Below are 27,361 nucleotides of genomic sequence, written 5' to 3' on the forward strand. Positions count from 1 at the left end.
TTTCAAAGTACCGTACTGCACTTCCTGAGTGCACGGGACATTTTTACTGTGTGAACAATGCTCAGACATGCCCCCTGCACTCATTCACGGATCATGCCCGTACAGATTATACAGCAGTGCGCCTTCATGAATATGCAAGGTGTGCTCCTGTGCTGCATGGGCATGATCCACTCTGTGCAGGAATAGCACTATTCCTGCACAGTGTTTCATGAATCCAGGGGACAATTGCTTCATGCTGTGAGAGTTGAACATATGCTTGACTTCTGGCTGTTTTCCAGACTGTGACACTGTGGTCTAAAGAAAAGTTTTCAACATGACATTTTTGTCTCTCTGGGCAAGAGAAATTACCTTGAATTTTATTTTTAGTATCATTTACCCAGTACAACTTTATGTTAGTAAAATTACTTATGTATACTTTTTCTGCTGGAGTCTCTGCTATTCCTGGTGCTATTATATAATTACAAATACTGTAGCAAACAGAATATATATTGGTCTAGCACATGCTTAAAAACAGATATATTTGCATTATTTACATTTGCTGTTATCTGCCTTTTGCTTTTGTGCATTTTAAACAGGTGCACTTTAGGTGAAAATAAAATAAAATACATGCTGCTTTTAACTACTCTCATTTGATTTTTATGCACTAGAACTGCCCTGTTTTTTTTTTTTTACCTTTTGAGAGATTATCTGGAACACTAATTTAAAAGGATCAACTTGCTTTATTCATTTATTTGAAAGGGTGATTTTGAAATTATCTAACAGCTTAGCTATGAGAGGCTGTCCCTGTGTGTATGCCATGAGAACCATTGTCATATGTCCTACTTTAGTGTCTAACTTGTAAGTATCTTGCTTTAACTAGATGAAAGTTTTCAAACATTTGGGAATAAAAATTCAGAAACATCTGAGTAATAAATCTGTCCATACATCAGATTCTGCTGTGTATGCTACCCATTCTTCAAATGCAAGCATGTTCTAAAAATATACCTTTCTTATCATTTTACTGTGGTAAACTCTGTAAAAATCTGGACTGTGTATACAGATCAGCTTTAGTTCCCTGCTCTATGATTTTAACTAGCTTTATTTTTCCCAATTCTTCTTTTAACTCTTTTATTTGGGTATTAGCTCATATTACTTTATCCTGGACTTCATTAACCAGATTTTGTTCACTCTGTAACTGTTGCTTATGATCTGAAATTTCTTCCTGTAATTCTTTACGGGCTTTATGATACTTTTCAATAGACTCTTCTGTTGATTGCAAGGCCCCTATGCACTGTTGAAAAAGTTTTTTACGTCATCCCTGAAATCTCTGAACTCAGCCTGTCTGTCTCTTAGAAATTTATTAAACTTGTCTGTCAATTTTTCATGAACCTCACTCTTATTCTTATCTGTTTTGTACTGTGCTGTGCTGTGCAGTGGCTTTATTACACTTTTGTACATACTCTTTAAAACTTGTAATAAGAGTTATAGGAGGTTCTGTCAATAAGTGATTTGACAGTTGTTTTAGCTCTGATATTAGCGTATTAACAGGACAAAGCTGTTCATCTGGATATAATGTAAGATTACTACCCTTTTCTGGTTCTTTATCATAAGAAGATGTGCCTTTATAATTCAATTTCTTAACATTGGTCTGCACTATATTTTTATGGCATTGTACATAGAAAGCAGTTTCACATGACTCACACAATAAACATTTACTGTCCTACCACACATTTTTTTGTTGAAGATAGCAAATCTTGCTACCCATTTACATAATGCTTGTACATTAACTTGCCCTAGTAAGGTTTTACATTTACCAATATGTTTCTTATACCAACTCTGCAGTCTGTCCCAAATTTTATCTGATTGCTCTGACACATTGAGTAAAACTTTGTTTACATTTTTTACTACACTCCCTAATGGTATCCATACTGTATGTAACATAGAAAGATTTCTTACCAGTCAACAGAGAGGCAGGTGGCTAAGCTGCTTACTGTAGATGGCTGGAAAGTTTCTGTAGTCACTTGAAAAGCTGGTGAAATGAAACTGGCAGTTGCAAATTCAAAACCTAGAAATTCACCGATTTGCAGAATTTATGGCACTGTGACTTTACTGCACGGCAGTCTCTGTCCAGATTCAGACATCTGAAAACTGTACTGCTGCAAGCTGTATAAAAGTGGACCATTACTATTCAGGATTTACTCATAAATTTTAGTTAATGCACCTTTACTGGAGTGAGCTTATACAAGGCATCACTCCCCCTGTGTTCGGATACAGGTTAGACACACCACTGATAAATTTAAAAACAATGCTGGAATCAATGTTTGTTTAAGGCACTTAGCCTTTTAGGCTGCTACACTTTATAGCACTGTACTTTATCAACTTATGCACAGTTACTAATAAACTAACTTATCTAAGTAACAGACGACACATGCTATACTTTTACAGCTACAGCTTTTCTTTTACAGCTACAGCTTTTAATGTTCAATGTTAGCTTCTCAGCACAGATAGAGATGATAACTTTCCATTCTCCATTTCCCTCAGAACAAATGTGTTCTTACAAATACCAGATCTAAGAAAAAGATCAGATCTTTTATATGTTTAATACTGTTGGAATTTGCTTGATGTAGTGCAGCCTTTTGGGAACTTTCAAAGTCAGTACTGTGGTATTTGCATGATGTTGTACAGTCTGCTGATAAGCTGCATTTTGTTCCGTTTTAAGGTAAACTTGGGGAGTCATTTCTGTCTCCGGTCACCCTTGCACCTGGGTTCATATTGCTATTTCTCCTTGAAACTTGTACCAGGCACAGAACATTTTGTATCACACACAATAGGATGCCAAAACATGCATTTATTATTTTCTACCTATTTCCAACTAAAAAAAGCTTAACCACTTTAATGTATATATGCTAACAAACAGAAATGCACATGCATCTAAATTTCTATATTTTACTACATATATTCTAACAAACAGAAGTATAAATGCACTATTGTAAGTGTCTAAATGCATACATTCTAACAACAGAAGTAAACAGGATATATTACTATGTAGCTTACCACAAAAACAGAGCTCAGAAAGTGAAAAGAATCAGAGAAATCAAAGGCCATCATGGAATTATTGACAAAAGATACCTATAATGCAACTAAGAGAAGATGTTTCACTGTTAGAGGAGTATAGAAGAGGGAATAGATAAAAAAATGCTCAGAAAGATAGGTATGAAGACCAGGATCTATTGTACACTATTGCAAATAATAAACTAAAGATATCAGAACAAGCAGAAAAATGTAGAAGATATGCAGATAAATATGAAGGAAAAGTGCCAAATAAGCAATTTATTGATACCCCCAAAAAATGTATAAGAGTTTTGGGAAACATGGTAAAATGAATAGAAACATCACCAAAAAAGAAGAAATAGACATATTTTGGAGAAATATTTATGACGATCCTGTGGAACATAACAAAGATGCTGAATAGATAGAAGAATTAAAGAATGAATAAGAAGTTCACATGTACAGAATATGAAATGGGATGAAGTAATGTCCAGAGAAATTCAAACAAAATTAAGAAAAGCACCTAACTGGAAAATTCCTGGCCAGGATTCAATACTTAACTTCTGGCTCAAAGTGTTTTTTACATGAAGCTCTAGCTGTGAGTAAGAACTATTTATATGCATACCCCAAACAGATGTAAACCTGGTTAACAACAGCAAAAACAATACTTTTCTTTAAGAGTGAACCTGTGAGATATCCTAAAAACTATAGACCAATAACTTGCCATTCAATGATGTATAAACGATACACTGGAATTAGTGGCAACAGAGTTTATAGTCATTTAGAAGAAAATTCTACTGTGGCAATATAACAAAAGAGTAACAAAAGAAAGTCATAGGTTCATAGGTTCATAGGTTGGTACTAGGCTATCGGCCCTAGGGCCTATACAAGCCTAGCCATAACAATTTCCTGGCTATGAAACAAAGAAGCATTTGCTGTTAAACATTCATAATGGAGAATTGTAAAAATGGGAAGAATCTAAGTATAGCATGGATAAACTACAAAAATCATTTGACAGCATCCCACGTTCATGGATAAAAAAGTGCTTGTAAATGTATAAGATACATCCTATATGGATCATTTACATTACAGTGACCATGAAACATTGGTAAACTACTTTGCAGTTAAGCCATGATAAAAGACAGGTTATTATGCAGGGATAAAAATTCAAAGGGAGATATTCCAGGATGGCTCTTTGTCACAGCTTCTCTTTAACCTTGCTCTTAACCCGTTAAGCTTTCTAGTTAACAGATTAGGTCATGGTTACAATTTGGCTCTTAGAAAACAACAAAGTGTAAAGACTTCTCATCTTCCTTTTGTAGATGATTTAAAACTGTATAGTTCATCAGATGAGAAACTGAAAGCACAACCGGAAGTGGTCAAAACCTTCTCAGATGATAAAAGATTATCATTTGGTCTTGATAAATGTGCAAAAGCAACCTTTAAAGCAGGAAAGCTGCAGCACCAAGAAAAAATCAGGTTGGGACAGGAATGTGATATAAAAGAACTGGGACAGGAAGGAGTATAAATATTCAGGAATTGAAGAAAGATCAGCAATAAAGCATGAACTAATGCAAATAGAACTCAGTAAGGAATATTTTAGAAGATTAACATTAATACTGTCTGTAGCCTGACATCTAGGAACAAAGTATATGCTTTAAACCAATTTTCTCTTCCTGTTCTAACTTACAGTTTTTGGGTGATTGACTGGCCCCAAAATGTATTCAATCAGTTGGACAGGAAAACGATTTATAAAAATCAGTGTATACCAAGATTATATATTCCCCATTCTGAATGAAGTATGGACCTTCTTGAAAACTGATTACATGTATAGATCTACATATCATACATATCTGCTGACCTCACAAGATCCAAATGGAAATCAAACCAGAAGTAGACAAAAAAATCAAGCGGCTACTGGATGTGCCAAAAAACAGAAGAAAAACTGGAAGGAGAAAAATCAGATGAAAAGGCAAGAACTGAGGAAAAGGCATAAATATAGTTGAAAGTACAGAAAACTCCTGGAGCAACCTCCTTTGGATCAGGATCTGACACAGGAATGATTAAGGAGAGGTGAATTTAAACTAAAAGATGAAGAGTTAATATCGATGGCTCAGGATAGTTGGTTTTTAAAGTCCATTGAACATGTGGGAGAAACAGACAAATATAGGTTTTGTAAAACAGAATTGGAAGCAGTCACACATCTTGTTGCTGGGTATGATAAACTAATGGCAGAAGGCCCATATAATGAAAGGCATAATAATTTGTAAAGACTGTTACATTGGGGATTGTGCCAACATTATAATATTGAAGTATCTGAGAAGTATTGGAAACATAAGCCACAAAGCATTATAGAAAATGATGGTGTTTATATCATATAGGATCATCCATTATCAACAGTTCAAAAAGCAGATGTGAGAAAAACAGATATAGTAGTTCATAAAAAGAAGACAGAGGTGGCATTGATCACTGAAATTGCTACACCCGGTGATTACAGTGTCTTATGTGCAGAGAGACACAAAGTCATGAAATCCCAAGATCTACTACAGAAATGAGGGCAATGTAGAAGGATACCAAGATAGTTCCAGTAGTAGTAGTAGGAGCAATGAGTCTCATAAAAAAATGAAGTTACATTCATATTTAGATATGTTACTGATGCATGAAGCTCTATATGAACTGCAGAATGAATCAGTTTCAGGCACATTGCTGGTGCTGCAAAGAGAATTTTTCGCTAACATCAAAGATTGAAACAATACTAATTTCATGAACATTAATCATACTTTGACTTATGAATAGGATCCATTCCTGTAATGGTATTAGAAACTCAAAAGAAATTAAACTGGAACAAACAATAGAACAAACCCAGTACCCCATCATGTACAGGTGAATTCAAAAAGGCCAACAAAGAACTCCAGAACAAAACAAATCCTCCAAATGTAGTATGGATTGAGAATTGCCATCCCTGCTAAGGACAACCACAAAGCCTTCTTCAGCTATGTCATAAACCTAAGATGTAATGCCTAGAAATTTACAGAGCTATTAAATAACAGCAACACTTGCTCATTCCCTGAGGGCATAGCCAGCATACTGGTTATACTATTATTCTCCTACCCCCCCTTAACTTTGCCAGCTTATTAGATTACCTACACCATTCTATCTGATCACCTCTGAGCATGTCTTCAATACTCTTTCCATGGCCAAAATACTTGCCGCATGAGTTCTGATAATGTGCCTAGTTACATTATTGTCAAAACCGACACTACCTTATGCACTCTCCCCTAGGTATCTTCAACCTCAGCCTCTTTACCAAATTTGCCAGTGGAATGGTAAAATGTGGTGGTCATTTCAATCCACAAGAAAGGATCTCCTTTTGATCCATGAAGCTATACTCCTACAAACATCACCAGTGTGATTTGTAGAACAATTGAACATATCACTGTGGAACTTATTAACAAAGACAAAGGAAGTCTACAAGACCTGGAACCAAACAAGTTTGAGTTTGTTAATGGGGATCCTGCCTCCTGAATCTAATGGGCTTCAATGAACATGTCACTAATGAATTAGACTTGGGCAAATTGGTTCACACTGCCTACCTGGACCTGGTCAAGACCTTTGATACCATCCCATACACTACCCATATGGGTGTCACTCCTTTGAAAGCTGACTCTGCCACTAGAGATTAGGTGCTTTCATTGATAAACTATCCTTTGATTACCATGTAGCCACTGCTGTGAGGAAATCCTTTTTACCTTCCCATACTTATCACCAGGGATATCTTTTCTAGATTTCAGGAAGTTATTATCCCTCATTTGGCCCATAATATAGTATAATAGCCCCTTTGCAATGTTCTTGTCTAAGCATATAAGCCAACTTGAGAGACCATGGCTTTTTATTACTATGACAATAAAAGGTATGAGATCACTGTCCAACCCAGGCCATCTTGAAAGTGCTTACTCTCTTTTCTTCATCAAATACAATCTCTTAAAAGGTGACCTCTGCCTAGTCTATAAGGCCTCAAAGCACCCAGTCTTATATGAATTAATTACATCCTCAACACCTACTCAAAAGATTTTAACTTCCTCTAAAATATAAATAGGGCCTGCTGATTAGATAGATTTATATACCAGATTATCTGTGTTTTAAGAAATAGACTTAATTTGGATATAAAGCTAAGTAGCTCTCTGATCCTCTTTTAAGTAACTACCCATCCACAACTCCTTTTTCCCATGTTTGCACATGGGGTTAGGGTGTCACTTTGACAGTGACAATCATCTACAGCTATAACATAATAAACAGTAGAAATGGTGTTATGCATTATACAATCAACTAAAAGTCAAACAGAAATAATACATAAAATGGTAAAGGTCCTTCAGGTTTAAAATCCACTGCTTTATTAAAGAGTAGTAAGAAATATTAATTCCCACTAAAGGGGACTTCATCAGAATGCAAAATGTAAGAAAGTTAAAAAGCCTTCAATATATATAGGAAAAGGAAGCATTCAGTTGTTCAGGTATAAAATCATTAATTGCTACCAATGAACTACAAAGGAAAATGTTTAACCCTATCTGGAACAAGAAAGGTCCTGTGCTTAAATTGTTGAAACACTGAAAAAAAAAATATTAAAACACTAAAGGTCAATAAATTTTCTATAAAACACTACAAATGGGTAAAAGATTCCACACTGCATTAAAATTTGTACATACATTAACTGTAAGGATGTTTTTATTTCTTTATATCTTCTTAGCCTTTATATTTAATACTGACACAATAGAAACATAATAATTTATTCCTGATGGGAATGTAACTGCTAATCTAAGCTGCCAGAGAAGTTCTTTGTTGTTCAACCATGTTTTCCAATCTCCACCTCTGAGGTTTAATCATACTTGCTCTAGTATATCAAAAGTGAACCTTTTAAACCCAGTGCATTGCACATAATGTTTATATAATGCAGTGTTCTCTTTTTTGTTGGCAATATCATGCAAATGTTGATATATACAAATTTTAAATGCACATTCTGTCTTGCCAACATTAAAGCAGGTACAGGTTTCACACTTGGCTAGCTATACTATTCTACAAGTCATACAGTTCCCTTTTTGAAAAACAGCCTTACTTTTTAGGATATTATCTAAGTAAGTTCTGGCACTCTCATAATGTAGGAACATTGGTGACAAGGAATAGTACTGTATTCACAACTCATTTATTCACAAGTAGCCTTTTAAATTTGGGAGCAGTATTATTGATAAATGCAGTTTCAGTACCTACCACCTTGTATATGTCTTGGTTCAAGTTAAAGACGTTCCAGTTCTTTTTTATGATATTTTTTATCTCTTCAGTATATTTGTTGTATTGAATAATATACACTTTCGCATATTGTAATCTTTCATTGTTTTTTTATTGCTTGATTTAGACCTATACATAACAACGGCTAATATTTGCCCTCCAGTCTTTATATACTTCTTCAATAATTCCATCCACTCCATTACTAGGATACCCTCTGGCAGAAAACATATTTTTTATTTTACCAGTTCTCCGCATAATTCATTATGTTTGGAAGTCATCCTAGTCACTCTAATTGCCTGCCTCTTAACCAGATTTTTCTTCTGTAAAAAGGGGTGACTACTCGATAAATGTAAATAGGAATTGCAATAAGTGTTTTTGCAATAAATGTTGGACTTAAAACCACTCACTGAATGTGAAATAAGAGTGCCTAAATAGTTTATTTTGTCCTTTCTACAGTTAAAAGTAAACTTTAAATAGTTGGTAATAGTATTTAGCTAATCAATAAAAACAACCACATCTTCACTAGTACAACAGTACAACAGCTATAACTTGCCCAAATAGTTGGGCGATCATAAATACACCCAGGTCTGGCCCCTCAAGTCTTCATTGAAAGGGGTTGTAACTATCTATAAACTAGTTATGACATTGGATACCTACCCTATGGAGTATTGTGGCTAGGCTAGGCTACTAATTGTTCTCTGGCTCAACATTCTAGTATTGACATATAAACCTATCTAGACCATTTATGGATATGGCAAATAGGAGTGGACCTACATCTGATCCTTGTGGGATACCTGATGATATGGAGATAAACTGGTAGGAAGACAGATGGTTAATTTTATCACTTTACAGATTGAGATCTGATTCTCATGTAGCTATGAAATCAAGAAATAGCAGCAGGTGAGAGTCCTAAATTAGTTTATTTAGGACACTTTGGTGGCAGATGCTATCAAAAGCTTTACAAAGGTCTAGAATAGTAGCAGATACCATCTGACCTGTATTTCTACTGAGATTTACTTTATTTTGAAAGCTGAGTAGTGCTGTGTTTAGGCTATGGTGGAGTCTGAAGCTATATTGAGCGCTGGATAGGAGATCAGAGTCTGAGTGGTACTGGAAAAGTTGCGAATGAATATATTTTTCAAGGATTTTTGAAAGTTGGGGATAGCATGCTATCTTGTGGGCATATAACATTTTGTAATAGATCTCCTTATGTGAATGGATACTGGCTATGCCATTGCATCGGCTACTGACATTAAATACTGTGTAGTAACATTGTCTGCCACACATGAAGTGATATTAGGTTTAAGCTGTTTTACTACAAAGACTGGAATTTTCTTAAGAAAGAAGTTAGCATTGCGTTTTTCATTAATGGTTTGTTTGCATACCTCTCAATCTGTTAATGCAAAAAATTTGTACAAAGCTTGACAAAATGGGGGTACAAATAGGGACATATTTTAAATATTGCTCTTATAAACTTTTAGAAAGTTGCTAGAGTAACATGGTCTGTTTTAATATAAATTTTCTAAAGGATCTGAAGTCTGAAACTCAAATGTTTACCATTATTTAGTGACTACAATCCTGAGAGCATCCCAGTGATTTGCCAGGAAAATAGAGGAACAGGCCAATAATATGAGCCACAAATCTGGACATTCTGTTGAAATCTGTGCAGTTGAGAGGTATGTGTGTTTGGTGAGATGAATTGTGGTATCTTTATTTGTTTAGTTTATTTATTTATTTATTTATATATTTCTTTCTTTCTTTATTTAATTTGTGATTTTGCTAAGTTTCTTAAGTGTCTGAAAATTTGAAAATTGTGGGTTGTTCTATTTGTATACCACATTTTTCTAGCCTTGTCTTGGTCTTTCATCAGTTGTCTTGTTTTATGTCTCAGCATGGGCCCTGTTTACTCTAGGCTCTTTTCTTTCTTATTGGTGCTTAGCTGTTTAGGATGGAGGGAAATATATTCTTTTTTTTTAACTCTAAATCTTTTTATTTGAATTTTGTTCATAGTAACATCTGGAAACTATCAAAGAAAAAAGCAATATACAATGTAATACAATCATATAGCAATATAACTTCATAACATTATGAAACTATTTACATTGGTGTCTACTCAGTTTAAAACAATGTGAACTTTGTATTAACTATACAGCATTTTATTGAGTATTTATGTCTATTTTCTCCATTATTTTCATTACTGTATTATTGAATGTGGTTCTGGCTTCAACTAGTGGAAGTACTTTTAGCATAGTCCATTTGCATTACATTAGAGTTTCAATAAATTATTCTTTATTAATAGTTCTCTAGGTTGTGTGTTGGAATAAAGTGATGTTTCTACTAAAGTGATTAGTGCCCTTGAAGACATATGCTGGTAGATGATCATTTAGGGTGAGTACCAGAGTGGTTAATGCTATTTGGTTTAGTGGTGAAGCTCTAATCAGGTATACACTTTTCTTCTTTGATCTTGTTGTATCTGGTTGTGGAGTTGAGCACCTGATTGAAACCATACAGGTTTCTGCAGGTAAGGTGTATGAAGAGTTAAAGGCATTATAGTGTCAGTCTCTGTCTAAGTCTCCCAGGATTAAGTTTTTTTGGAGATATTTAAACTTATCCAATAAAAAAATTCTTCAGCAGTGGAGATGCTATCCCTGGGGGACTATATAAGGTCATGATGTGGTTACTTTTGTGTGAGTTGAATTTAAGACAGAACATGAGTATTTCAGCAATATTGACCTGGATAGTATAGGGATTTATTTATAGGTCTAGATTGTTAAACTATATTATAGTCATGTCTCCAGCTTGTTTACCATTTCTGTCTGTTCAGATAAGCTGTAATCTGGGGAAAGAACTTATATGCTGTGTATGTTAGGCTTTAGCCAAATTTCTGTTAATAGGAGTATATTAGAAGAGTTCTGAATAGTCCATGTGCTGGAGATCATGGATTTAGTTACAGATAATTCTAATGTTAATGTTGAATAGAGAGTATAAGATTTTTTTTGGAGAACTGATTTGGTAACTTAGACATTCTGGGGCCAGGCCTAAGGTATATGTCCACACATAGATTTAGAGGAAAAAAGACAGAGAAAGAGGGAGGAGAAGGGAATATGCAGATTGTGGTAATGAAGATGTGTGATGGGTTGAGAAAGGAGTATTTTATTTCGCTAATTTGTCTACATTTAAATGGGATTACTTACTGTTTGTGAGGGATGAGATTTTCTTATGCAAGTATTTAAGGAGGCAGAGTTGAAGGTGATAGATGGTATATAGAGTATAACACATCTTTTAACTTTTTGCATTGTAACAGCTGAATTTAATTGGTATTTGCATGATGATTGTACCAAGTGGGTTGTAATAGTCTAGGCAAAGATCTATGAGCTAAATTAAGTGTTACATGTTAAACTCTCGCCACTACTTATCTCCTTCCCTCTCTACTGTATGGTGCCCCTCTGCTTACTAATTTATCCTCCTCACTATCCTCCAAACTAGAAATATGTTACAATAAAATTTCCAGATTTGCTACCAATGCCAAATCTTCCTCTCATCACTGTTCCTCCCTTCACTCATTAAACTGGCTTGAACTCCATAATCAACTTGACTTTCTCCAAATCGTGACTGCCTATAGACTACTATTCCAACCTAGCAAGTGCCCTGCACTATCCAATATCCTACAACCATATACTCCCCATAGAACACTTAGATCTACCCACCAAAACCTAATCACCATCCACAATCCCAAGTGCCCAGCTGGTCAACTTCTGCTTTCCTTCACCTTAGCCAAAAAATGGAATGCTCTTCCCTCCACTCTTAGGACCTGCGATAACCTTGAATACTTTAAAACTCTTCTTCATCCTCACCTTTACTCAAACAAGAAATGCAATTGTACTCTTCACCCTATATATCGCAAGGTCTCCTCCACTTTTACTCCTGGTTAACCTCTCACCTAGCTAACCTTGCTCATTTGTATTATGTATATATAATTATACTGTAAAAATCTAGCCTCAAGGCCATTTGCCTGTCTTTTACACCTAAACAAAATTGTAATTGTTTCTTTATGAATGCTACCTGTTTATTTGTCATTAATGCAAAGTTTCTTAGTAATTATTTATGTAACTATGTATTCTTGGAGCTTTTCTCCCCGGGCCTTCACTGAAAATGGGCTCCCCGAGCCCAGTGGTCCTCCCCGGTTATCAAACTGGAATAAATAAATAAATAAATAAATAATGGTAATTGGTGCTTATCATTTTGCATTTTGTATAAAGTTCTACAGGAAGGAGGTTCCTGGATGTGATCGGTGATCCAGGACATTCTGTGGAAAATGTTTCAGTGGAGAAGGAATTTTTTTTTCTCTTTGCTTTTAATATGTGTTATTTTATTATGCAGCTCTGTTGGGAAGGAGATTATTGGATGGATATCCATAAATTCATCCCTGGTCTGATATGTTGCTCTCTCTTGGCAGTGGGTTGTGCATCTTGAAGATGGAAATCAACAAGGCACATGTGACTGGTTGAATTTCTTGCATTTGTAACTCTTGTGATCCTATAATTTCCTTTTCTCTATTTTATTTTATGTTTTATGAACATTTGTTCAACATTATGAACATTCTTCCTTACTATTTGTAATAGCATACATACTGATGTGCCCTGGACTGATAATATAGTGGTCTAGGTGTAGAATTTCCAACTGGGAGGGGGGGGGCAAGAGGTGAGCAGTGACCTAGAGTACTCTGCAGGAAATGCATTAGAGGAGAAGGAAGGTGTTTCTTTTCCTTCTTTCTTTGTAATGTGTTGAAGTGTGTGCTTACCTAGTCACTTATGTTACTACAACTATCTGCAGGAGGAGACTGCTGAGGGTCATCCTGGAAGTGACCAGTGACCCAGGAGACTCTACTGAAAATGCTTCAGTGGAGAGGAAAGGTTATTTTTTCTTCTTTTTTCCTGCCTTGGAGCACTTTTTGAACTAGTAAGTTATTTCACCATATAATGCTGCAGGGGTGGGGTGGGGGGTTCCTGAAAGTGAGTAGTGATCCAGGACACTATACAAGGAATGCTTCAAAGGAGAATAAAGCCTTTTTTTCCTTCTTGTTTATACATCTTTAAGCAAGTGCTAACCTTGTCAATTAATTTAGTACACTTTTTTATTCTTTTTAAATTCTTGAAGCATGCACTTACGTTAAGTATTTCCTGTGATGCCAGCTAGCATTTTTCTAGGGCAAAGAGAATATTAAGTGTAATGACAGTCTGTAATGAAGGGGCAGGAGGGAAGAATGAACTTCAGTTTGAATGAGTAGGCTAGGAAGATAGATTTTTAACATTTAACCATTTATTTTGTCATCACAATTTCTATTATTGTATATAAATTTTACTTGCTGCTTTTTTGATAGTCAGGCTCCTCTCTTTCTGGTTTGTCTACTAATCCTGCCAAAGGGTGCGTGCTGAGTACTGTCAAGCAGAGCTGCCACTAATCTGAGACTGGGGGGTTGGTTTAAAGGAATATACCTTATTTTGCCTACCCAGTACTGTCCCAGGCTTTGGTGAGTAATTGCATCAGTAAGGGCATTTCCTTCTCTTCTACAGCCAACGCCAGTACTACCATGTGATCATGTGATCTCTTGTCAGCACTGGCTATTCTACAGTTAGAGCAAGCTTTCTGATATGTGTGAAAGCCACTACCATGAACAAAGTCAAGTCAGAAAAGCCACATCGCACACTAGATCCAGTGGGTGAACAAGCCTCAGTTCAAACTCAGGTTGCCTAGTTCATAGCTTGGGCTTTATCCCTCTATGCCAGCAGAGTTGCCATGATGTTTATCATTTTCTCCAAGTGTTAAAATGATATATATATATATATATATATATATATATATATATATATATATATACACACACACACACACACACATATATATATATATATATATATATATATATATATATATATATTTATATGGGTCTACTTTGACTCACCAAAATAGCACTTCACCGATTCCTAGTTGCCAGACTGCACTTCACTGAAATGGCTTTAAACTGAAGCATGGACTGTCAGTATCCTTTCTCTGCAAAAGGAACCATTTGGCCACCATGGAAAAAACCTTAAGGGACCAAAACTAAACTCACCCAAGTCCCCACTACTTAAATATAAATACTCCGAGATCGCACTATACTGGAGAAAGGGCAAAGTTCACCCTGGTGGCCAAGTGGTTCCTTTCACAGGGAAATGATTTCAGTAATCTGTGCTTTCGGTTTAAAGCTGTTTCGATGAAGTAGAGTCCACTGGCTAGGAATTGGTGAAGTGATATTTTGGTGAGTCAAAGCAGACTCATATATATACACATAAATATATATATATATATATATATATATATATATATATATATATATATATATATGTTGTGTCTTTCGGCTTTTCCCGGTTAGGGGTTGCCACAGCGGAACTCATGTCCGCTAATGATTGGCAGTAGATTTTTACTTGCCGAGTTGCCAGCTCCGACGCACAACCTTCAACGAAGGTACGCCCATTCATGCATGTCTCCACACAGAAGATGCTCTAGCTGAGAATTGAACAGGACAACGTCTTACTGTGAGGCAACAACGCTACCGCAGCACCACCACCGCAGTATTATATATATATAAATATATATACATATATATATATATATATATATATATATATATACATACATATAATATATATTGGCCTAAAAGATGAGGTGATTACTACTGTGTATGTGTTTTTGGTAGAATACCATGAAGAACTTTTGACATTTTTTTTTATCAAACAAAATGCATTATACAGTTTGTAGTATTTTGCATGTTTGGTTATGCAATGTCCATTCAACACATTCAGAGATAATAACAATGGACCTAAAAATCTGCCATAATACTGAATCCTATGAGATCTCAAAGCTTATGTATCTTACTTGTTTTATGCTGTTGAATAACTGGCATTTGCAGTTGAATTACTTATGGACTGACAATAAATACATTCAATTCTTTCAATTTTTGTTTAATGTGCAATAATGCTGAAATGTGTAGCACTGGTATCCTCTCAGAACAGTCAGTAATCATCCTTTCTCACTTACCTGCCATTGCATGTTGCAGAGTTATGCATACTTGATGTTTCTGGGATATATAGGTCGATAAGTTCATAGGTTGTTGCTATTTTTGTGGTCCAGGAGACCATTGAGAAGCCTAGCATAATTCCCCATTTGCCCCAGAGCATTGTCTATTTAAGTGAGTTGCTTAAGGTCACATAGGCAAATGCAGGCTGACAGAATAAAACTTTGTACCAGAGCTAGTTAACAGCTTATGGCCATAATCCCCCTGACAACTTAGAGTCATATTCCCTGAAGTTCATAGACATAATGAGGGAGAACTAAATGACACCAAATACAGGGACCACATCCATCTTCAAATAAGGTGCATATATATATATATATATATATATATATATATATATATATATATGTAATTTGTCCAGTCTTATAACACATCATTGTTTAAGAAATGGTCTTATAATCTTGAGTTAGTAAACATAAAACTCAGGAAAATGTGAGGTTTCTTTTAATCATCTTTACGTATAAAACTAGACCTGGAAAATACACATAATATAGGTGTTCCAAAATCATAAACAAGAAATCAAGCAGATTTAAACCTCTCCTTCATTTATGTTAAACAGTTCTCAGTTGCTAAATAGAAATATTTTTAGCTCTTCTTATCTTATAATTACTTGTTTACTGAATGTCTTCTAATTCTCTGCAGTATTCCTAGAAGCTAGAACTTCCCAGAGATAGTAAATAAAAGGAACCCGGCATTGTGGGATCTAAAATGAAATACTAGAGAAGAAAAAGAACTGTGCACTTACAGATGATCTTAGGATAAGGTTATCAATTTATTGTTGTTCCAGTAAAGGTAAGGAACACAGATAAATTAGGTAAAAATGACTTCTCTGTATTCTTCTGAAAAAAATAATTTTTTTTAATCTATTTCAGCAAAAAATTGAGAAACGGAAAGTTGATATTGCAACCAAGTAAACAACTATCACTTGTCTTTAGTGAAAAGAACACATCTCACTGAATGACAAGTCTTGTTATGGTGCTAGACTACCATCTAAAAATGCATAGAGGAGGTGAAATTTAAACATCATGGTTTTATTTTTACCTACAAGATGCTTTGCCAAAGCAGGTGTGACATTTAGTTGTTAATGCTCATTTTTTTGTCTTGCCTATATGATGCTGTGAGACAACATGCATGACCTGTAGGTCCACTTAATATAAAGATTAACTGCGTTAATTTTGCTAATATATTAAATTCTGCATCTTTAAGTAATAAATACACAAAATCAGGTACACAGCAATTCATTTTCTTAAAGAAGTTGTTAATTGGTAATCAAAATACTTAATAAAACAAGTATTTATTCCTATTCATTTTCAGAATGAAATACAGACAGAAGGGGATATAAAGCTGAATGACAGGGAATGAGCACACAAAGTGAGGAACAAGGGAGGTAGTCACGGACTAGTGGTCACCAACAGGGTGGAACAGCTAAAAAGAACACATGATGTGATCTAGTGCTAGTTACCAAAAACAAGGAGGGATAGCTAACAGGAACAACGGAGGTGATCCAAGGCTAATGACCAACAATGAGGTGGGACAGCTGAACAAGGGATGTGATTAAAGGCTGCTGATTAACAAAAGGGTGGGATAGCTAAGACAGCACCAAAAGAAAGGGATGCCTACTTGAATGTGCAAATATAATTAAAATTTAATTAGTCAGCAAATCGACTATGGCATCCATAAGGAAATCCATCTATCTGTCTGTCTATCAGTCTATCTATCTATCTATCTATCTATCTATCTATCTATCTATCTATCTTTCCTTATGTTAACGCTATCTATGAAGTGGTTGCACAACAGTGTTCAGATATATATTTGCTCAAAATGCAAAGTGACATATAAAGACAAATTGCCGGATTAAAGCTTGACATAAAATTATAGAAATCTGCACAGTATGGAAAAAAAATAGAGACGTGATTTAATTCACAGTCAAACACAAAGTGAGAATATTGTGAGCATCTTTTAAAGTAATTTTCCGAGACTTCAAAGGGCTTGACAGGATAGTAAATCTATGAAGTGGAGTATTGTTTACTGTGGAGAAGGCATAGCCCATGTTAAGTGAACAGATAGTTCTGCATGGTACAGGAGTAAAAATGCTTAATGAAATGGGTCATTTTTAAGACTGGTGCATACCAGCCAGTTAGCATAAATACAATACTTCCCTTTGCTGGAACCATGAGTCAATCAGATTATTCTGCAAGGCTCCAGGACTGATACAATCAAATCTTTGCTGGTAAGATAGTTCTTGTTCACCAAGTTAATAAACAATTTTATATTGTTCGTTTCTGCATAGTAGATTGCTCTAAGTGATGTGTAGCATGAAAAAAGCACTCTTTTTACTAACTAGTTCATGTGGCTCCTCTTCATATACAAATGAATTAAGTGTCAATGTGTTAGTCTTTCTGCAGTTAGTACATTTCTATCAGATCATCGCCCACCCCACCATAAACTTGTAGTGTTGCATTAATTTGGCTTAAGTTACCAATCAATGAGTGCTGATGAATGCCACCTTCCTCATTACCTACTTTGGTCCATAAGTGCATCCTATTGATGTAGCAGGATAACATTTCACTCATTGCTGTTTTTTGTTTTTGCCCAGTATCCTGTTCAGATGAAAAAGACCAAGGGAGGAAATCTGATATTGATTTACATAGTATTTTCGTCTGTCAGATGGGTTTGTGGACTTTTCCATAAATGGACACCTTTCAGCCATAAACTGAGGTCAAGGAAGTACAAATAATTAGTAAAGAAAGAAAAAAAAAACACTTTTCAGCTATAGCCTGAGCTCAAGGAAGTACAAATAAAGAATAAATAAAACAAATGCCACTCATCTATTAAATATGCCAATTGCACAACAGTAATAAGTATAGAACTATTATAACCTGATGTATATTAAACAGGAAATGGTAACAACTTTGTTAAATTGGATCTTTATTATATGCTCGAAGTTTGAAAACTTCGAACATTAAATAATAATAATAATAGACCCGTTAAATTACATGAAAGCAACTTAATTACAACAAGGTAGTTCTGTGATACATTAGTTATCCATTACTTCTGCATTATTTGACAGCTGATCTCTCTGATCCAACCATCCTCAACCCCTTTTTCCCATTTTTGTCCATGGGGTCAGTGTGTCACATCAACAGTGACAACCATCTCGAGCCGCGGTAGCACACCCATAACACTTACTTGTATCCAGGGCCAACTCCGAGCATCTAGTCCACTTGCTGCATGGCTTTGGACTGTGGGAAAAAACAAAGCACACCCATGTGACTACACTGCGGACGTGCAGACTCCACACAGAAGGCAACCGAGTCGAGAATCGAACATGCGCATCTCTTCTCGTAAGGCGACAACGCAAACCACTGCACAACGCCGCGTAATGAACATGGGTGATGGCTAACCTATTCACCATTGCGTGCACTGATGTGACACGAAGCTGTTCTCTGGAAAATAATTTATTAGTTATCCCCCTACCCTTTTGCTTTATTGTATTCTGTCAGAACGTGCACTTAACATTGTTGTTAGAACTGTGTCTTGCAGCTAGAATACAAGGAAATGCAGACTTCTATGACAATTATTACACTGCATACACTCATCCAGGCTAGTGTTCAGGACTTAATTATCGTTTTACATCTAAATTACACATTTTTAGATCAAGGAGTAGAACTGCTATTGATGTGCCTTGAAATAGTTTTTACAGCTTTTCTGTTCAAGACCCACACTCCCGTTTGACATACTTAAGTTATATTTTATAACTCTGGGCATACCTCCCAAGTGTTGTACCTCATTACGAGGAATGTACCTCATTTGGGGTCTTAAAAAGTTCATGTTCTTCAAAGTTCCACATTGAAAGGGTCTGATACACATTCAGTGTTAGGACGTTTTTAATTGAAAGTCAAGGTAAATAGAAGTGAATCGTACTAATTCATTAAAATACCCTTTTTATAAGTAAAAGCAGCGTATTTTAGCAATCCTGTGACCTTCCTGGTTGAAGTTGTTAGTAAGCTATTAGTATGAGTTCCATGTTCTGCCCATTTGTTCCACATTATGAGGACTAGTGTTCCTCATTTTGGAGATGGAAGGTTGAGAGCTATGACTGTGGGGCAAAGGGACTTTCATAAGGTTACATTGTTATGTGATACTGGGCATTAGACCACTGGACTTCATTTGATACAGGTCATACAATTACGCAAGTCATTATAAATCACATATCTTTAGCTGCTTTGCCTTCTGAATCTTTGAAATTTGGTATATAATTTCAAAGTCAATTACATTTTTTAACACAACATATAAAAGATTTACTCCACTCAGTGTAAGACCGATCTATGCAACACTCCAATAAGTCTATTTACATTGAAAGCAAGTCTTTTAGAATCGGGCCCAGACTATGTTAACTTATGTTTCTGTGCATCAGGTAGATGAGTTATAAGGGGAATAACGATATTCTAATGCAAAACTATTTAATAGTGAAGCTCAACTTGGAAATATTTTATGAGATAGATTGTTTTTGTTACTTACATTATGTAATGCACCATTCTTTCTTCTCTCATATATCTGTTTTTTTTTAACATACTGCTATATCTGTTTCTGTTTCTTCTTAGTAGTTTTCTGCATCAACAGTTTTAATAATTTACTGATGTAATATAAATTACTTTTGCACATATTATGGGGCTGGCATAATGGCTAAGGTGTTTATCTCACATGCAACAGGTTACTTATGGATGGATTCTCACCAAATAAAATTGGCAACGCTTAAAAATGGCCGATAGGGCAGCTAGCCTAGTACTTACCTATGAACCTAATTAATAATTTCCCTGCCATGTGGTATTAAACTGAAAGCTCTTGGTACTAACTATTTTGTTCTAATGTTGATTTATATAGCTAGTATTTCCTTTTGTACTCTTTGTACTTTGCCCTCTTTTTTTCCCTCTCTTACATCATCTCTCTTTGTAATTTTGTGAATGTACATATTGCATCTGGTGTCTTCAACTTGTTAGCAAAACCCAATTAGTGAACGAAAGAAAGAAAAGAAAACAATTAATAAGTTGTCAGTATATTAAAAACTGATAATAAAACAGCAAAATTGCTTGCGATTGGCTTGCAATTAGCCTGCTAGACAAGGAGTGGCAGACAAGAAAATCTGTATTTAAAACAAAGAATATAACAATGAATATAACATTCTGACACAAATATGTGTATTTAAAACAGGTAGAGGACTTGTCAGTATAATACATTGGAAGCAGTAAATGGAAAAATGTAACAGAACAATGCATTAAAACATTGAAAAAATATTTAACTACATGTGTAGTTGCAGACCAGACATTTACATTAATATAGAATGTTAGACTTCCAAAAAAAACATACAATGAAACTATTCTTAGCCATAGTCATCTTATATTTTGCATATTTTATTATATTATATATAGAGACTTTGAAAGGAACTAATCACTTACAGAAGCAGGGACTCTGTGCATTGAATTGCTATTACTGCCAGTACTACTATTTGCAAGTTATTCTGGTAGGAGCACAAGTACTTATTCATGCAGTCTGTTAAAATGTTTAAATGCTGCTGTGTTTAATGGGACATTAGAGGTGTAACTAGAGTGCTAAGGGTGAACTCCATTCTATATCCTCAGTCAGACCTTTCCTTAACCTTCTGTTGAGCTTGTGGTACCCCAAATCTGAGTTATATGACAGCTGGAAGCACGTAATGTCTATGAGTGGCTTCATGCTATGACTGCGGTTTTGATGAGCAAAGCCTTACCTTACATACTAAGTGACAGTGTACAAGTAAATCACTTAGCCAGATGGCGTTCTTTTTCTTACATGACTTACCAAGTAAGTGAACAAATGTCAATGATAAAAAATTAAAAATATCTACAACACGTCATTCTGGTTTTCTATTTCTTTAAACAAATCTTTATTTTGTTATACTGCATAGGTGGTACCTATGCTAGAATTTTTGCTTTACCCTTACATATTCTGAAGGATCTAGGCGTGACTCTTCCATGCCCAGTTTTGCTACATAAGAGCATTCAATGCTTTAGCATTATGACATTGAAGTCAAAACTCTTTGAGTAAGTCAGCAGAATGTTAGTTTGGAATTCCCAGGGCTGTAACACTGCAGAATAAAGAGAAAGGAGAAGAGATAGTTGATGCTACTACCACTATATCTACCACTTTAACTATATAAAATTTACATTAATTTTACACATATCATGGGGTTGGCATAATGGCTAAGGTGTTGACCTCACAGACATCTATACGTATATATCTCTGTCTCTTTCTATATCTATATCTATATCTATATCTATATCTATGTCTGTTGCTCTATCTATTTCTCTACTATAGAGATAGATATACCTTTAGGAAATTAACAAATATATGATTAAAAAGTTAGTAACTATCTTATTCCAAGGATGAAGCGGTCTGTGCAGGATCTCACTACCATTACTACATCTCATGTTCTGACAAAGAGTAATGTCTGTGAAAAACAGAACTATATTTCCAAAAATTTTATTTAGCAGAGGCAACCAGTATAAGGAATATGCATTCTGCGTAGAGGAGTCTGCTGTCTGTGGAAGGTAGTATACTTGATCCCTACAGGAGTCAGGTGTCAGTGGAAGGTAGTATATCTGTGTCCTACAGGAGTCAGGTGTCAGTGGAAGATAGTATACCTGAGCCCTCAAGAGTCAGGTAACAGTGGAAGGCAGTATACCTGAGCCCTACAGGAATCAAGTATCAGTGGAAGGTAGTATAGCTGAGCCCTACAGGAGTCAGATGTCTGTGGAAGGTAGTTTACCTGAGCCCTCAAGACTCAGGTAACAGTGGAAGGTAGTATACCTGAGCCCTACAGGAGTCAGGTGACAGTGGAAGGCAGTATGCCTGAGCCCTACAGGAATCAAGTGTCAGTGGAAGGTAGTATATGTGAGCCCTACAGGTGTCAGGTGACAGTGGAAGGTAGTATACCTGAGCCCTACAGGAATCAAGTATCAGTGGAAGGTAGTATAGCTGAGCCCTACAGGAGTCAGATGTCTATGGAAGGTAGTTTACCTGAGCCCTCAAGACTCAGGTAACAGTGGAAGGTAGTATACCTGAGCCCTACAGGAGTCAGGTGACAGTGGAAGGTAGTATGCCTGAGCCCTACAGGAATCAAGTGTCAGTGGAAGGTAGTATACGTGAGCCCAATGGGAGTCAGATGTCAGTGGAAAGTAGTATACCTGAGCCCTCAATACTCAGGTAACAGTGGAAGGTAGTATACCTGAGCCCTACAGGAGTCAGGTGACAGTGAAAGGTAGTATACCTGAGCCCTACAGGAGTCAGGTGACAGTGGAAGGTAGTATGCCTGAGCCCTACAGGAATCAAGTGTCATTGGAAGGTAGTATAGCTGAGCCCTACAGGAGTCAGATGTCTATAGAAGGTAGTTTACCTGAGCCCTCAAGACTCAGGTAACAGTGTAAGGTAGTATACCTGAGCCCTACAGGAGTCAGGTGACAGTGGAAGGTAGTATGCCTGAGCCCTACAGGAATCAAGTGTCAGTGGAAGGTAGTATATGTGAGCCCAATGGGAGTCAGATGTCAGTGGAAAGTAGTATACCTGAGCCTTCAATACTCAGGTAACAGTGGAAGGTAGTATACCTGAGCCCTACAGGAGTCAGGTGACAGTGGAAGGTAGTATGCCTGAGCCCTACAGGAATCAAGTGTCAGTGGAAGGTAGTATATGTGAGCCCAATGGGAGTCAGATGTCAGTGGAAAGTAGTATACCTGAGATGGATAAAGAATGACCTAAAATACACAAGGGAGAAAAGAATAGCAATACCAAGTTTGACAAGTGAGCTGCATTCTCTTCCATGAATTAAAGGAATGGAAATTACTCACTTGGATATGGTGCGTCTGCATAGCTGATATAGATCACAAGGTTAAAAGAATTACATGGGAAGAATCTGAAAGGACTGTGGCTTGCAGGAAGCTTGAAGGAGAAATTCCAAAGATTGAAAAAGGAAAACAAAAATAGCAAATGTGAGGCATGCAAGCTTACCAATGACCTGGAAAATACAGATGAGATAAGGAACTTAGGAATCCTGTGGATCAGATATTCAGGAAAGAGTTAGTAGGACAGATAAGTGAAACACCAGAACCTGAACATTGCTTCACAGAAAATAGTTATCTATCATGGCAAACACTGCAGCAAAAGAACGTAGTGGAATCTGGGATATCCAAAAACAAAGTCCAGCAAACAAAAAGATGCCCAATGCTAAGAGTAAGAACAATTGAATTCCAAAAAACAGATAAAAACAAATAAAAACAGGTAAGTGCTTTCACGATTGCTCGCTTCTTCAGACCTTAACAAACAGCATGATAAAACAGGCCTTTAAATACAAAAAACTTCCAGTTAATTAAAACCAATTACATTTGTTGGGTGTTAACACTTATCAGTGAACTAAGCCTCTCTTCTTTAGGAGAGGCTTTAATGCAACAGCACTATTCAAACCAGGTGGCACATATACTTTAAAGTTGACAATCCATTTTAACTCAGCAAATTCAGTCTCATTACTCAAATCCCCTTCCCTTAAACTTTTATTTAATTTCTGTAGTGCCAAGAACTTAAAGCTGTGACTCATACCAGCTTCAGATACATATTTCACTAATGCATTTGTTAATTTATTATTTTGTATATCAATCTGATTCTGCAGAATCCTGTCCTTAGATATACGATTTGTCTTCCCTATATAATATGAATCACATACATTACACTTAGCCATATAGACCAAATTTTTCATACAACAGTCTGCATAAAAGGACAGATGCATAATCAAGTGTGTAGACCATATATAACTGCATGCCTTGCAAGACCGGCATGCATGAGTGCCCTTATGCTGGGAGGTGAGGTGCCTATTTGGTTCAGTGTGTTTATAACAGAGTCACTGTTTTAAGTTATTGGTATTTTTAAAGCAAAACTTAGGAACTGGTTATTTATGTTCACTGACAGAGGGATCAGTCAACAGAATGGACCAATTTTTCTTTATGACTTCACACACTTTATTAACCTCTGCTGAATAGGTCAAACAGATCCTATTTACACCCTTGATGCTGTTAGCCTCTGTGTCCCTCACTAAACTTGAGGAGCTGTCAGAGAAGTAAGGTTTTACTTTAACACCAACCGATGTATTCAGTTCTGTAATTTCCTTATCTATCTCACTGCCCTTATAAGCCCTCTTCAATAGATCTGTCTTTAGCACTGTTAAAGCATGCTCTAAAGAGTCAGCATTAGTATGCAATGTAGTGTACCTAAGAACCTGATTTCTAATCACGTTCCTAGTAACGTGGGATGGATGCATACTAGAACAATGTAAGATGTTATTTTTCCTGCATGGTTTCCTATACATTTTAGTGGACATGTTACCTAACATATCTTTGCTCCCAGTAATGTCTAAAAATCAATAATGTCAACAGAGTAGTGCAGAGAAAAAGACAAATAATTAGTTGAAGTCTCTAACATGTCCTCAAAAGCTTGAACCTCATTCATAGTACCATCCCAGACAAAAAAGATGTCATCCACAAATTGCTTATAAAACATGACGTGTTTTATATAGATCTTTGCTGAAGACACATTGTAGCTCCCAAATGGCTAAAACTAAGTTCGCATAAGTGTCATTGTCGATATATGTTGACGAACAACTGAGAGGTGTATTGGACAGAGTTGATACAGTTTTGAGAGATAGTAATCAGTTTCTAGAGCATTTATACAACTGGGCTAGGGATAGATCTAGTAATGACATCAAAAGAATGTTGTTTGTTACTCTAGATGTGAAATCACTGTTTACTGTGATACCCAATAAGGATGAGATTGAGCAGGTTAGGCGATTCTTGATTAAAAAATCTTACATCGTTCTAGTATGTATCCATCCCAAGTTACTAGGAACGTGGTTAAAAATCAGGTTCTTAGGTGCATGAGATTGCATACTAATGCTGACTCTTTAGAGCAAGCTTTAACAGTGCTAAAGGCAGATCTATTGAAGAGGGGCTATAAGGGCAGTGAGATAGATAAGGAAATTAGAGAACTGAATACATCGGCTGGTGTTAAAGTAAAACCTTACTTCTCTGACAGATCCTCAAGTATAGTGAGGGACACAGAGGCTAACAGCACCAAGGGTGTAAATAGGGTCTGTTTGACCTATTCAGCAGAGGTTAATAAAGTGTGCGAAGTCATAAAGAAAAATTGGTCCATTCTGTTGACTGATCCCTCTATCAGTGAACATATAGAACAATTTCCTAAGTTTTGCTTTAAAAATACCAAGAACTTAAAACAGTGACTCTGTTATAAACACACTGAACCATATAGGCACCTCACCTCCCAGCGTAAGGGCACTCATACATGCTGGTCTTGCAAGGCATGCAGTTATATATGGTCTACACACTTGACTATGTATCCATTAAGTATGGAACCTATGCATCTGTCCTTTTATGCAGACTGTTGTACGAAAAATCTGGTCTATATGGCTAAGTGTAATGTATTTGAATCATATTATATAGGGAAGACAAATCGTATGTTTAAGGACAGGATTCTGCAGCATCAGAATGATATACGAAATAATAAATTAACAAATACATTAGCGAAACATGTATTTGTAGCTGGTATGAGTCACGGCTTTAAGTTCTTGGCACTACAGAAATTAAATGAAAGTTTAAGAGAAGGGGATTTGAGTAATGAGACTGAATTTGCTGAGTTAAAATGGATTGTCAACTTTAAAGCATATGTGCCACCTGGTTTTAATAGTGCTGTTGCTTTAAAGCATCTCCTAAAGAAGAGAGGCGTTGTTCACTGATAAGTGTTAACACCCAACAATTTTAATTGGTTTTAATTAACTGTATGTTTTTTGTATTTAAAGGCCTGTTTTTTTCATACTGTTTGTTAAGGTCTGAAGAAGCGAGCAATCGTGAAAGCGCTTATATGTTTTTATTTGTTTTTATCTGTTTTTTTGGAATTAACGTGTTCTTACTCTCAGCATTGGGCATCTTTTTTTGCTGCTATCACGGCAAACAGGCAAATTGATAAAAATGATTTTGCTTAAGTAGAAGTGATTAACAGTATTTAATGTTCTTGTTACATGTATAAATATATAACCTGTTGAGCCCTTGTTATTATACAAGTGGCCTTTGAATAGACACAGAGCAGCAGCTGTGCCATTAACCTCCATTCATCTTCTTCTCTATGTTCATTTATACCTTGTTAAATAAGTTGTCTGCCTTCTCTACAATCCTTTTTGGAAATTAAACATGAAAGTAATCATCTAGTGATGTGACCAAAGTCTCAGTGTCAATACTTTTCAACAAGAGGATGTTGATAAGAAGGCAATTAATGTATGCAAAGGTAGTGCTAGCACCTTAAACAAAATAAATACTAGTCTCTTTGGAACCACAACATGGTTATTATAGGTACCTAGCAAATGGCTGAGAGAACCTTCCTAGTTTTAGAACTAAGTAGCCATGCAGTCATCTTTGCCACCTTAGAAATTACCTTGATCTTGATGACATTTTCCAATCTTCAGCCTTACTTCTCCTTGTCACCAGTACCTCCTATTTAAATGATACCTGGCCCACATTAACACATTTACCTCTAGGTACTAGGTATTTATCATTCTCACTGACAGATGACATACAATGGTCCACATCTGAAAGTTTATGTACTACATGGTACATTAAATTGTATCGTGTATGTTTATTAAGATGGTAAAATTTACTGTAGTTAGCTGCTTACTGACATACGCTCACACTGACAATTGGAATACAGAAAAAAAAAGAGTTTTACTTAGTTCATAAAGTTATTTGTAAGTATCTCTGCTTGACATAAGGCACACTTGTCAAAGCAAAGCTGAAAGCCTTCACATCCAGTGATTAGCTCGCTTTCCAATTCAGTATGACACATATGCAAGCAGCT

This window comes from Protopterus annectens, chromosome 7.part0 (assembly GCF_019279795.1).
Source record: "Protopterus annectens isolate FY-2018-M chromosome 7.part0, PAN1.0, whole genome shotgun sequence".
In the NCBI taxonomy this organism is placed as follows: Eukaryota; Metazoa; Chordata; order Ceratodontiformes; family Protopteridae; genus Protopterus; species Protopterus annectens.